This window comes from Dendrobates tinctorius, unplaced genomic scaffold, assembly GCF_039654945.1.
Source record: "Dendrobates tinctorius isolate UK_male_01 unplaced genomic scaffold, ASM3965494v1 ptg000214l, whole genome shotgun sequence".
Taxonomy (NCBI): Eukaryota; Metazoa; Chordata; class Amphibia; order Anura; family Dendrobatidae; genus Dendrobates; species Dendrobates tinctorius.
Genome location: NW_027361881.1, coordinates 5943930 through 5953603, shown reverse-complemented (window position 1 = coordinate 5953603; position 9674 = coordinate 5943930). Strand labels below are relative to the sequence as shown.

Sequence of the window (9674 nt, the reverse complement as noted above, 5' to 3'; positions counted from 1 at the left end):
ACTGAGAGGAGGCTGGTGGTGACGTCATGTGTGTGTGTGAGGACTGAGAGGAGGCTGGTGGTGACGTCATGTGTGTGTGTGAGGACTGAGAGGAGGCTGGTGGTGACGTCGTGTGTGTGTGTGAGGACTGAGAGGAGGCTGGTGGTGACGTCGTGTGTGTGAGGACTGAGGCGGCTGGTGGTGACGTCGTGTGTGTGTGTGAGGACTGAGAGGAGGCTGGTGGTGACGTCATGTGTGTGTGAGGACTGAGGCGGCTGGTGGTGACGTCATGTGTGTGTGTGAGGACTGAGAGGAGGCTGGTGGTGACGTCATGTGTGTGTGAGGACTGAGGCGGCTGGTGGTGACGTCATGTGTGAGAGGACTGAGAGGCGGCTGGTGGTGACGTCGTGTGTGTGTGTGTGTGAGGACTGAGGCGGCTGGTGGTGACGTCATGTGTGAGAGGACTGAGGCGGCTGGTGGTGACGTCATGTGTGTGAGGACTGAGAGGAGGCTGGTGGTGACGTCATGTGTGAGAGGACTGAGAGGAGGCTGGTGGTGACGTCATGTGTGAGAGGACTGAGAGGAGGCTGGTGGTGACGTCATGTGTGAGAGGACTGAGGCGGCTGGTGGTGACGTCATGTGTGTGAGGACTGAGAGGAGGCTGGTGGTGACGTCATGTGTGAGAGGACTGAGAGGAGGCTGGTGGTGACGTCATGTGTGAGAGGACTGAGAGGAGGCTGGTGGTGACGTCATGTGTGTGAGGACTGAGAGGCGGCTGGTGGTGACGTCATGTGTGTGAGGACTGAGAGGAGGCTGGTGGTGACGTCATGTGTGTGAGGACTGAGAGGAGGCTGGTGGTGACGTCATGTGTGAGAGGACTGAGAGGAGGCTGGTGGTGACGTCATGTGTGAGAGGACTGAGAGGAGGCTGGTGGTGACGTCATGTGTGTGAGGACTGAGAGGAGGCTGGTGGTGACGTCATGTGTGAGAGGACTGAGGCGGCTGGTGGTGACGTCATGTGTGTGAGGACTGAGAGGAGGCTGGTGGTGACGTCATGTGTGAGAGGACTGAGAGGAGGCTGGTGGTGACGTCATGTGTGAGAGGACTGAGAGGAGGCTGGTGGTGACGTCATGTGTGTGAGGACTGAGAGGCGGCTGGTGGTGACGTCATGTGTGTGAGGACTGAGAGGAGGCTGGTGGTGACGTCATGTGTGTGAGGACTGAGAGGAGGCTGGTGGTGACGTCATGTGTGAGAGGACTGAGGCGGCTGGTGGTGACGTCATGTGTGAGGACTGAGAGGAGGCTGGTGGTGACGTCATGTGTGAGAGGACTGAGAGGAGGCTGGTGGTGACGTCATATGTGTGAGGACTGAGAGGCGGCTGGTGGTGACGTCGTGTGTGTGAGGACTGAGAGGAGGCTGGTGGTGACGTCGTGTGTGTGTGTGTGTGAGGACTGAGGCGGCTGGTGGTGACGTCATGTGTGAGAGGACTGAGGCGGCTGGTGGTGACGTCATGTGTGAGAGGACTGAGAGGAGGCTGGTGGTGACGTCATGTGTGAGAGGACTGAGAGGAGGCTGGTGGTGACGTCATATGTGTGAGGACTGAGAGGCGGCTGGTGGTGACGTCGTGTGTGTGAGGACTGAGAGGAGGCTGGTGGTGACGTCATGTGTGTGAGGACTGAGAGGCGGCTGGTGGTGACGTCGTGTGTGTGAGGACTGAGAGGAGGCTGGTGGTGACGTCATGTGTGTGTGTGAGGACTGAGAGGAGGCTGGTGGTGACGTCGTGTGTGTGTGTGAGGACTGAGAGGCGGCTGGTGGTGACGTCATGTGTGTGTGTGTGAGGACTGAGAGAAGGCTGGTGGTGACGTCGTGTGTGTGTGTGTGAGGACTGAGGCGGCTGGTGGTGACGTCATGTGTGTGTGTGTGAGGACTGAGAGGCGGCTGGTGGTGACGTCATGTGTGTGTGTGAGGACTGAGAGGAGGCTGGTGGTGACGTCGTGTGTGTGTGTGAGGACTGAGAGGCGGCTGGTGGTGACGTCATGTGTGTGTGTGAGGACTGAGAGGAGGCTGGTGGTGACGTCGTGTGTGTGTGTGTGAGGACTGAGGCGGCTGGTGGTGACGTCATGTGTGTGTGTGAGGACTGAGAGGCGGCTGGTGGTGACGTCATGTGTGTGTGTGAGGACTGAGAGGAGGCTGGTGGTGACGTCGTGTGTGTGTGTGTGAGGACTGAGGCGGCTGGTGGTGACGTCATGTGTGAGAGGACTGAGGCGGCTGGTGGTGACGTCATGTGTGAGAGGACTGAGAGGAGGCTGGTGGTGACGTCATGTGTGTGAGAGGACTGAGAGGCGGCTGGTGGTGACGTCATGTGTGTGTGTGAGGACTGAGAGGCGGCTGGTGGTGACGTCATGTGTGTGAGAGGACTGAGAGGCGGCTGGTGGTGACGTCATGTGTGTGAGAGGACTGAGAGGCGGCTGGTGGTGACGTCATGTGTGTGTGTGAGGACTGAGAGGCGGCTGGTGGTGACGTCATGTGTGTGTGAGGACTGAGGAGGCTGGTGGTGACATCGTGTGTGTGTGTGTGTGAGGACTGAGGCGGCTGGTGGTGACGTCATGTGTGAGAGGACTGAGAGGCGGCTGGTGGTGACGTCATGTGTGAGAGGACTGAGAGGAGGCTGGTGGTGACGTCATGTGTGAGAGGACTGAGAGGAGGCTGGTGGTGACGTCATGTGTGAGAGGAGGCTGGTGGTGACGTCATGTGTGTGTGTGTGAGGACTGAGGCGGCTGGTGGTGATGTCATGTGTGAGAGGACTGAGAGGAGGCTGGTGGTGACGTCATGTGTGAGAGGAAAGAGAGGAGGCTGGTGGTGACGTCATGTGTGTGTGAGGACTGAGAGGCGGCTGGTGGTGACGTCATGTGTGAGAGGACTGAGAGGCGGCTGGTGGTGACGTCATGTGTGAGAGGACTGAGAGGCGGCTGGTGGTGACGTCATGTGTGTGAGAGGCGGCTGGTGGTGACGTCATGTGTGAGAGGACTGAGAGGAGGCTGGTGGTGACGTCATGTGTGAGAGGACTGAGAGGAGGCTGGTGGTGACGTCGTGTGTGTGAGGACTGAGAGGCGGCTGGTGGTGACGTCATGTGTGAGAGGACTGAGAGGCGGCTGGTGGTGACGTCATGTGTGTGAGAGGCGGCTGGTGGTGACGTCATGTGTGTGAGGACTGAGAGGAGGCTGGTGGTGACGTCGTGTGTGTGTGTGAGGACTGAGAGGAGGCTGGTGGTAACGTCATGTGTGTGTGTGAGGACTGAGAGGCGGCTGCTGGTGACGTCGTGTGTGTGTGTGAGGACTGAGGCGGCTGGTGGTGACGTCATGTGTGTGAGGACTGAGAGGAGGCTGGTGGTGACGTCGTGTGTGTGTGAGGACTGAGAGGAGGCTGGTGGTGACGTCATGTGTGTGTGTGTGAGGACTGAGAGGCGGCTGGTGGTGACGTCATGTGTGTGAGAGGACTGAGGCGGCTGGTGGTGACGTCATGTGTGAGAGGACTGAGAGGCGGCTGGTGGTGACGTCATGTGTGTGTGTGAGGACTGAGAGGAGGCTGGTGGTGACGTCATGTGTGTGTGTGTGAGGACTGAGAGGCGGCTGGTGGTGACGTCATGTGTGTGAGGACTGAGAGGCGGCTGGTGGTGACGTCATGTGTGAGAGGACTGAGAGGCGGCTGGTGGTGACGTCATGTGTGTGTGAGGACTGAGAGGCGGCTGGTGGTGACGTCGTGTGTGTGTGAGGACTGAGAGGAGGCTGGTGGTGACGTCATGTGTGTGTGAGGACTGAGAGGCGGCTGGTGGTGACGTCATGTGTGTGTGTGAGGACTGAGAGGAGGCTGGTGGTGACGTCATGTGTGTGTGTGAGGACTGAGAGGCGGCTGGTGGTGACGTCATGTGTGAGAGGAGGCTGGTGGTGACATCATGTGTGTGTGTGTGTGTGAGGACTGAGAGGCGGCTGGTGGTGACGTCATGTGTGTGTGTGTGAGGACTGAAAGGCGGCTGGTGGTGACGTCATGTGTGTGTGAGGACTGAGAGGCGGCTGGTGGTGACGTCATGTGTGTGTGTGTGAGGACTGAGAGGCGGCTGGTGGTGACGTCATGTGTGTGTGAGGACTGAGAGGCGGCTGGTGGTGACGTCGTGTGTGTGTGAGGACTGAGAGGAGGCTGGTGGTGACGTCATGTGTGTGTGAGGACTGAGAGGAGGCTGGTGGTGACGTCATGTGTGTGTGAGGACTGAGAGGCGGCTGGTGGTGACGTCATGTGTGAGGACTGAGAGGCGGCTGGTGGTGACGTCCTGTGTGTGTGAGGACTGAGAGGCGGCTGGTGGTGACGTCGTGTGTGAGGACTGAGAGGCGGCTGGTGGTGACGTCGTGTGTGTGAGAGGACTGAGAGGCGGCTGGTGGTGACGTCATGTGTGTGTGTGAGGACTGAGAGGCGGCTGGTGGTGACGTCATGTGTGTGAGGACTGAGAGGAGGCTGGTGGTGACGTCGTGTGTGTGTGTGAGGACTGAGAGGCGGCTGGTGGTGACGTCATGTGTGTGTGAGGACTGAGAGGCGGCTGGTGGTGACGTCATGTGTGTGTGTGAGGACTGAGAGGAGGCTGGTGGTGACGTCATGTGTGTGAGGACTGAGAGGCGGCTGGTGGTGACGTCGTGTGTGAGAGGACTGAGAGGTGGCTGGTGGTGACGTCGTGTGTGTGTGTGAGGACTGAGAGGAGGCTGGTGGTGACGTCATGTGTGTGAGAGGACTGAGAGGCGGCTGGTGGTGACGTCATGTGTGTGAGAGGACTGAGAGGAGGCTGGTGGTGACGTCATGTGTGTGTGAGGACTGAGAGGCGGCTGGTGGGGACGTCATGTGTGTGTGTGAGGATTGAGAGGCGGCTGGTGGTGACGTCATGTGTGTGTGAGAGGACTGAGAGGAGGCTGGTGGTGACGTCATGTGTGTGTGAGGACTGAGAGGAGGCTGGTGGTGACGTCATGTGTGTGTGAGGACTGAGAGGCGGCTGGTGGTGACGTCATGTGTGTGAGAGGACTGAGAGGCGGCTGGTGGTGACGTCATGTGTGTGTGTGAGGACTGAGGAGGCTGGTGGTGACGTCATGTGTGTGTGTGAGGACTGAGAGGCGGCTGGTGGTGACATCATGTGTGTGTGAGGACTGAGAGGCGGCTGGTGGTGACGTCATGTGTGTGAGGACTGAGAGGAGGCTGGTGGTGACGTCATGTGTGTGAGGACTGAGAGGAGGCTGGTGGTGACGTCATGTGTGTGAGGACTGAGAGGAGGCTGGTGGTGACGTCATGTGTGTGTGTGAGGACTGAGAGGCGGCTGGTGGTGACGTCATGTGTGTGTGAGGACTGAGAGGCGGCTGGTGGTGACGTCATGTGTGTGTGAGGACTGAGAGGAAGCTGGTGGTGACGTCATGTGTGTGAGGACTGAGAGGCGGCTGGTGGTGACGTCGTGTGTGAGAGGACTGAGAGGCGGCTGGTGGTGACGTCGTGTGTGTGTGTGAGGACTGAGAGGAGGCTGGTGGTGACATCATGTGTGAGAGGACTGAGGTGGCTGGTGTTGACGTCATGTGTGTGAGAGGACTGAGAGGAGGCTGGTGGTGACGTCATGTGTGTGTGAGGACTGAGAGGCGGCTGGTGACGTCATGTGTGTGTGAGAGGACTGAGAGGCGGCTGGTGGTGACGTCATGTGTGTGTGTGAGGACTGAGAGGCGGCTGGTGGTGACGTCATGTGTGTGTGAGGACTGAGAGGCGGCTGGTGGTGACGTCGTGTGTGTGTGTGAGGACTGAGAGGAGGCTGGTGGTGACGTCATGTGTGTGAGGACTGAGAGTAGGCTGGTGGTGACGTCATGTGTGTGTGTGAGGACTGAGAGGCGGCTGGTGGTGACGTCATGTGTGTGTGTGAGGACTGAGAGGCGGCTGGTGGTGACGTCATGTGTGTGAGGACTGAGAGGCGGCTGGTGGTGACGTCGTGTGTGAGAGGACTGAGAGGCGGCTGGTGGTAACGTCATGTGTGTGTGTGAGGACTGAGAGGCGGCTGCTGGTGACGTCGTGTGTGTGTGTGAGGACTGAGGCGGCTGGTGGTGACGTCATGTGTGTGAGGACTGAGAGGAGGCTGGTGGTGACGTCGTGTGTGTGTGAGGACTGAGAGGAGGCTGGTGGTGACGTCATGTGTGTGTGTGTGAGGACTGAGAGGCGGCTGGTGGTGACGTCATGTGTGTGAGAGGACTGAGGCGGCTGGTGGTGACGTCATGTGTGAGAGGACTGAGAGGCGGCTGGTGGTGACGTCATGTGTGTGTGTGAGGACTGAGAGGAGGCTGGTGGTGACGTCATGTGTGTGTGTGAGGACTGAGAGGCGGCTGGTGGTGACGTCATGTGTGTGAGGACTGAGAGGCGGCTGGTGGTGACGTCATGTGTGAGAGGACTGAGAGGCGGCTGGTGGTGACGTCATGTGTGTGTGAGGACTGAGAGGCGGCTGGTGGTGACGTCGTGTGTGTGTGAGGACTGAGAGGAGGCTGGTGGTGACGTCATGTGTGTGTGAGGACTGAGAGGCGGCTGGTGGTGACGTCATGTGTGTGTGTGAGGACTGAGAGGAGGCTGGTGGTGACGTCATGTGTGTGAGGACTGAGAGGCGGCTGGTGGTGACGTCGTGTGTGAGAGGACTGAGAGGCGGCTGGTGGTGACGTCATGTGTGTGAGGACTGAGAGGAGGCTGGTGGTGACGTCGTGTGTGTGTGAGGACTGAGAGGACGCTGGTGGTGACGTCATGTGTGTGTGTGAGGACTGAGAGGCGGCTGGTGGTGACGTCGTGTGTGTGTGAGGACTGAGAGGCGGCTGGTGGTGACGTCGTGTGTGTGAGGACTGAGAGGAGGCTGGTGGTGACGTCATGTGTGTGAGGACTGAGAGGCGGCTGGTGGTGACGTCGTGTGTGATAGGACTGAGAGGCGGCTGGTGGTGACGTCGTGTGTGTGTGAGGACTGAGAGGAGGCTGGTGGTGACGTCATGTGTGAGAGGACTGAGAGGCGGCTGGTGGTGACGTCATGTGTGTGAGAGGACTGAGAGGAGGCTGGTGGTGACGTCATGTGTGTGTGAGGACTGAGAGGCGGCTTGTGGGGACGTCATGTGTGTGTGTGAGGATTGAGAGGCGGCTGGTGGTGACGTCATGTGTGAGAGGACTGAGAGGCGGCTGGTGGTGACGTCATGTGTGTGTGAGAGGACTGAGAGGCAGGTGGTGGTGACGTCATGTGTGAGAGGACTGAGAGGAGGCTGGTGGTGACGTCATGTGTGAGAGGACTGAGAGGCGGCTGGTGGTAACGTCGTGTGTGAGGACTGAGAGGCGGCTGGTGGTGACGTCGTGTGTGAGGACTGAGAGGAGGCTGGTGGTGACGTCATGTGTGTGTGTGAGAGGACTGAGAGGCGGCTGATGGTGACGTCATGTGTGTGAGGACTGAGAGGCGGCTGATGGTGACGTCATGTGTGTGAGGACTGAGAGGCGGCTGGTGGTGACGTCATGTGTGTGCGAGGACTGAGAGGAGGCTGGTGGTGACGTCATGTGTGTGTGAGGACTGAGAGGAGGCTGGTGGTGACGTCATGTGTGTGTGAGAGGACTGAGAGGCGGCTGGTGGTGACGTCATGTGTGAGAGGACTGAGAGGCGGCTGTTGGTGACGTCATGTGTGTGAGGACTGAGAGGAGGCTGGTGGTGACGTCATGTGTGAGAGGACTGAGAGGAGGCTGGTGGTGACGTCATGTGTGTGAGAGGAGGCTGGTGGTGACGTCATGTGTGTGAGGACTGAGAGGCGGCTGGTGGTGACGTCATGTGTGTGTGAGGACTGAGGCGGCTGGTGGTGACGTCATGTGTGTGTGAGAGGACTGAGAGGAGGCTGGTGGTGACGTCGTGTGTGAGGACTGAGAGGCGGCTGGTGGTGACGTCGTGTGTGAGAGGACTGAGAGGAGGCTGGTGGTGACGTCATGTGTGTGTGAGGACTGAGGCGGCTGGTGGTGACGTCATGTGTGTGAGGACTGAGAGGAGGCTGGTGGTGACGTCATGTGTGTGAGAGGACTGAGAGGCGGCTGGTGGTGACGTCATGTGTGTGAGGACTGAGAGGCGGCTGGTGGTGACGTCATGTGTGTGTGAGGACTGAGAGGAGGCTGGTGGTGACATCATGTGTGTGAGGACTGAGAGGAGGCTGGTGGTGACGTCATGTGTGTGAGGACTGAGGAGGCTGGTGGTGACGTCATGTGTGTGTGAGGACTGAGAGGAGGCTGGTGGTGACGTCATGTGTGAGAGGACTGAGAGGAGGCTGGTGGTGACGTCATGTGTGAGAGGACTGAGAGGAGGCTGGTGGTGACGTCATGTGTGTGAGGACTGAGAGGAGGCTGGTGGTGACGTCATGTGTGAGAGGACTGAGAGGCGGCTGATGGTGACGTCGTGTGTGTGAGGACTGAGAGGAGGCTGGTGGTGACGTCGTGTGTGTGAGGACTGAGGCGGCTGGTGTTGACGTCGTGTGTGAGGACTGAGAGGAGGCTGGTGGTGACGTCATGTGTGAGGACTGAGAGGCGGCTGGTGGTGACGTCATGTGTGTGAGAGGACTGAGAGGCGGCTGGTGGTGACGTCATGTGTGTGAGAGGACTGAGAGGCGGCTGGTGGTGACGTCATGTGTGTGAGGACTGAGAGGCGGCTGGTGGTGACGTCATGTGTGAGAGGACTGAGAGGAGGCTGGTGGTGACGTCATGTGTGTGAGGACTGAGAGGAGGCTGGTGGTGACGTCATGTGTGAGAGGACTGAGAGGCGGCTGGTGGTGACGTCATGTGTGTGAGGACTAAGAGGAGGCTGGTGGTGACGTCATGTGTGAGAGGACTGAGAGGAGGCTGGTGGTGACGTCATGTGTGAGAGGACTGAGAGGAGGCTGGTGGTGTCGTCATGTGTGTGAGGACTGAGGCGGCTGGTGGTGACGTCATGTGTGTGAGAGGACTGAGAGGAGGCTGGTGGTGACGTCGTGTGTGTGAGGACTGAGGCGGCTGGTGGTGACGTCATGTGTGTGAGAGGACTGAGAGGCGGCTGGTGGTGACGTCATGTGTGTGAGGACTGAGAGGAGGCTGGTGGTGACGTCATGTGTGAGAGGACTGAGAGGAGGCTGGTGGTGACGTCATGTGTGTGAGGACTGAGGCGGCTGGTGGTAACGTCATGTGTGTGAGGACTGAGGCGGCTGGTGGTGACGTCATTTGTGTGAGAACTGAGAGGCGGCTGGTGGTGACGTCATGTGTGTGAGAGGACTGAGAGGAGGCTGGTGGTGACGTCATGTGTGTGTGAGGACTGAGGCGGCTGGTGGTGACGTCATGTGTGTGAGAGGACTGAGAGGCGGCTGGTGGTGACGTCATGTGTGTGAGGACTGAGAAGCAGCTGGTGGTGACGTCATGTGTGTGAGAAGACTGAGAGGAGGCTGGTGGTGACGTCGTGTGTATGAGGACTGAGAGGCGGCTGGTGGTGACGTCATGTGTGTGAGGACTGAGGCGGCTGGTGGTGACGTCATGTGTGTGTGAGGACTGAGAGGAGGCTGGTGGTGACGTCATGTGTGTGAGGACTGAGAGGCGGCTGGTGGTGACGTCATATGTGAGAGGACTGAGAGGCGGCTGGTGGTGACGTCATGTGTGTGTGAGGACTGAGGC

General features: G+C 59.2%; 1 protein-coding gene across 2 annotated transcripts in view; it reads left to right on the top strand.

Annotated features, from left to right (window-relative positions):
- The window catches only part of KCTD19 (potassium channel tetramerization domain containing 19), a 66570-nt gene that overhangs the window by 1012 nt on the left and 55884 nt on the right, over positions 1 to 9674 (top strand). The gene's annotated exons all lie outside the window — the stretch shown is intronic.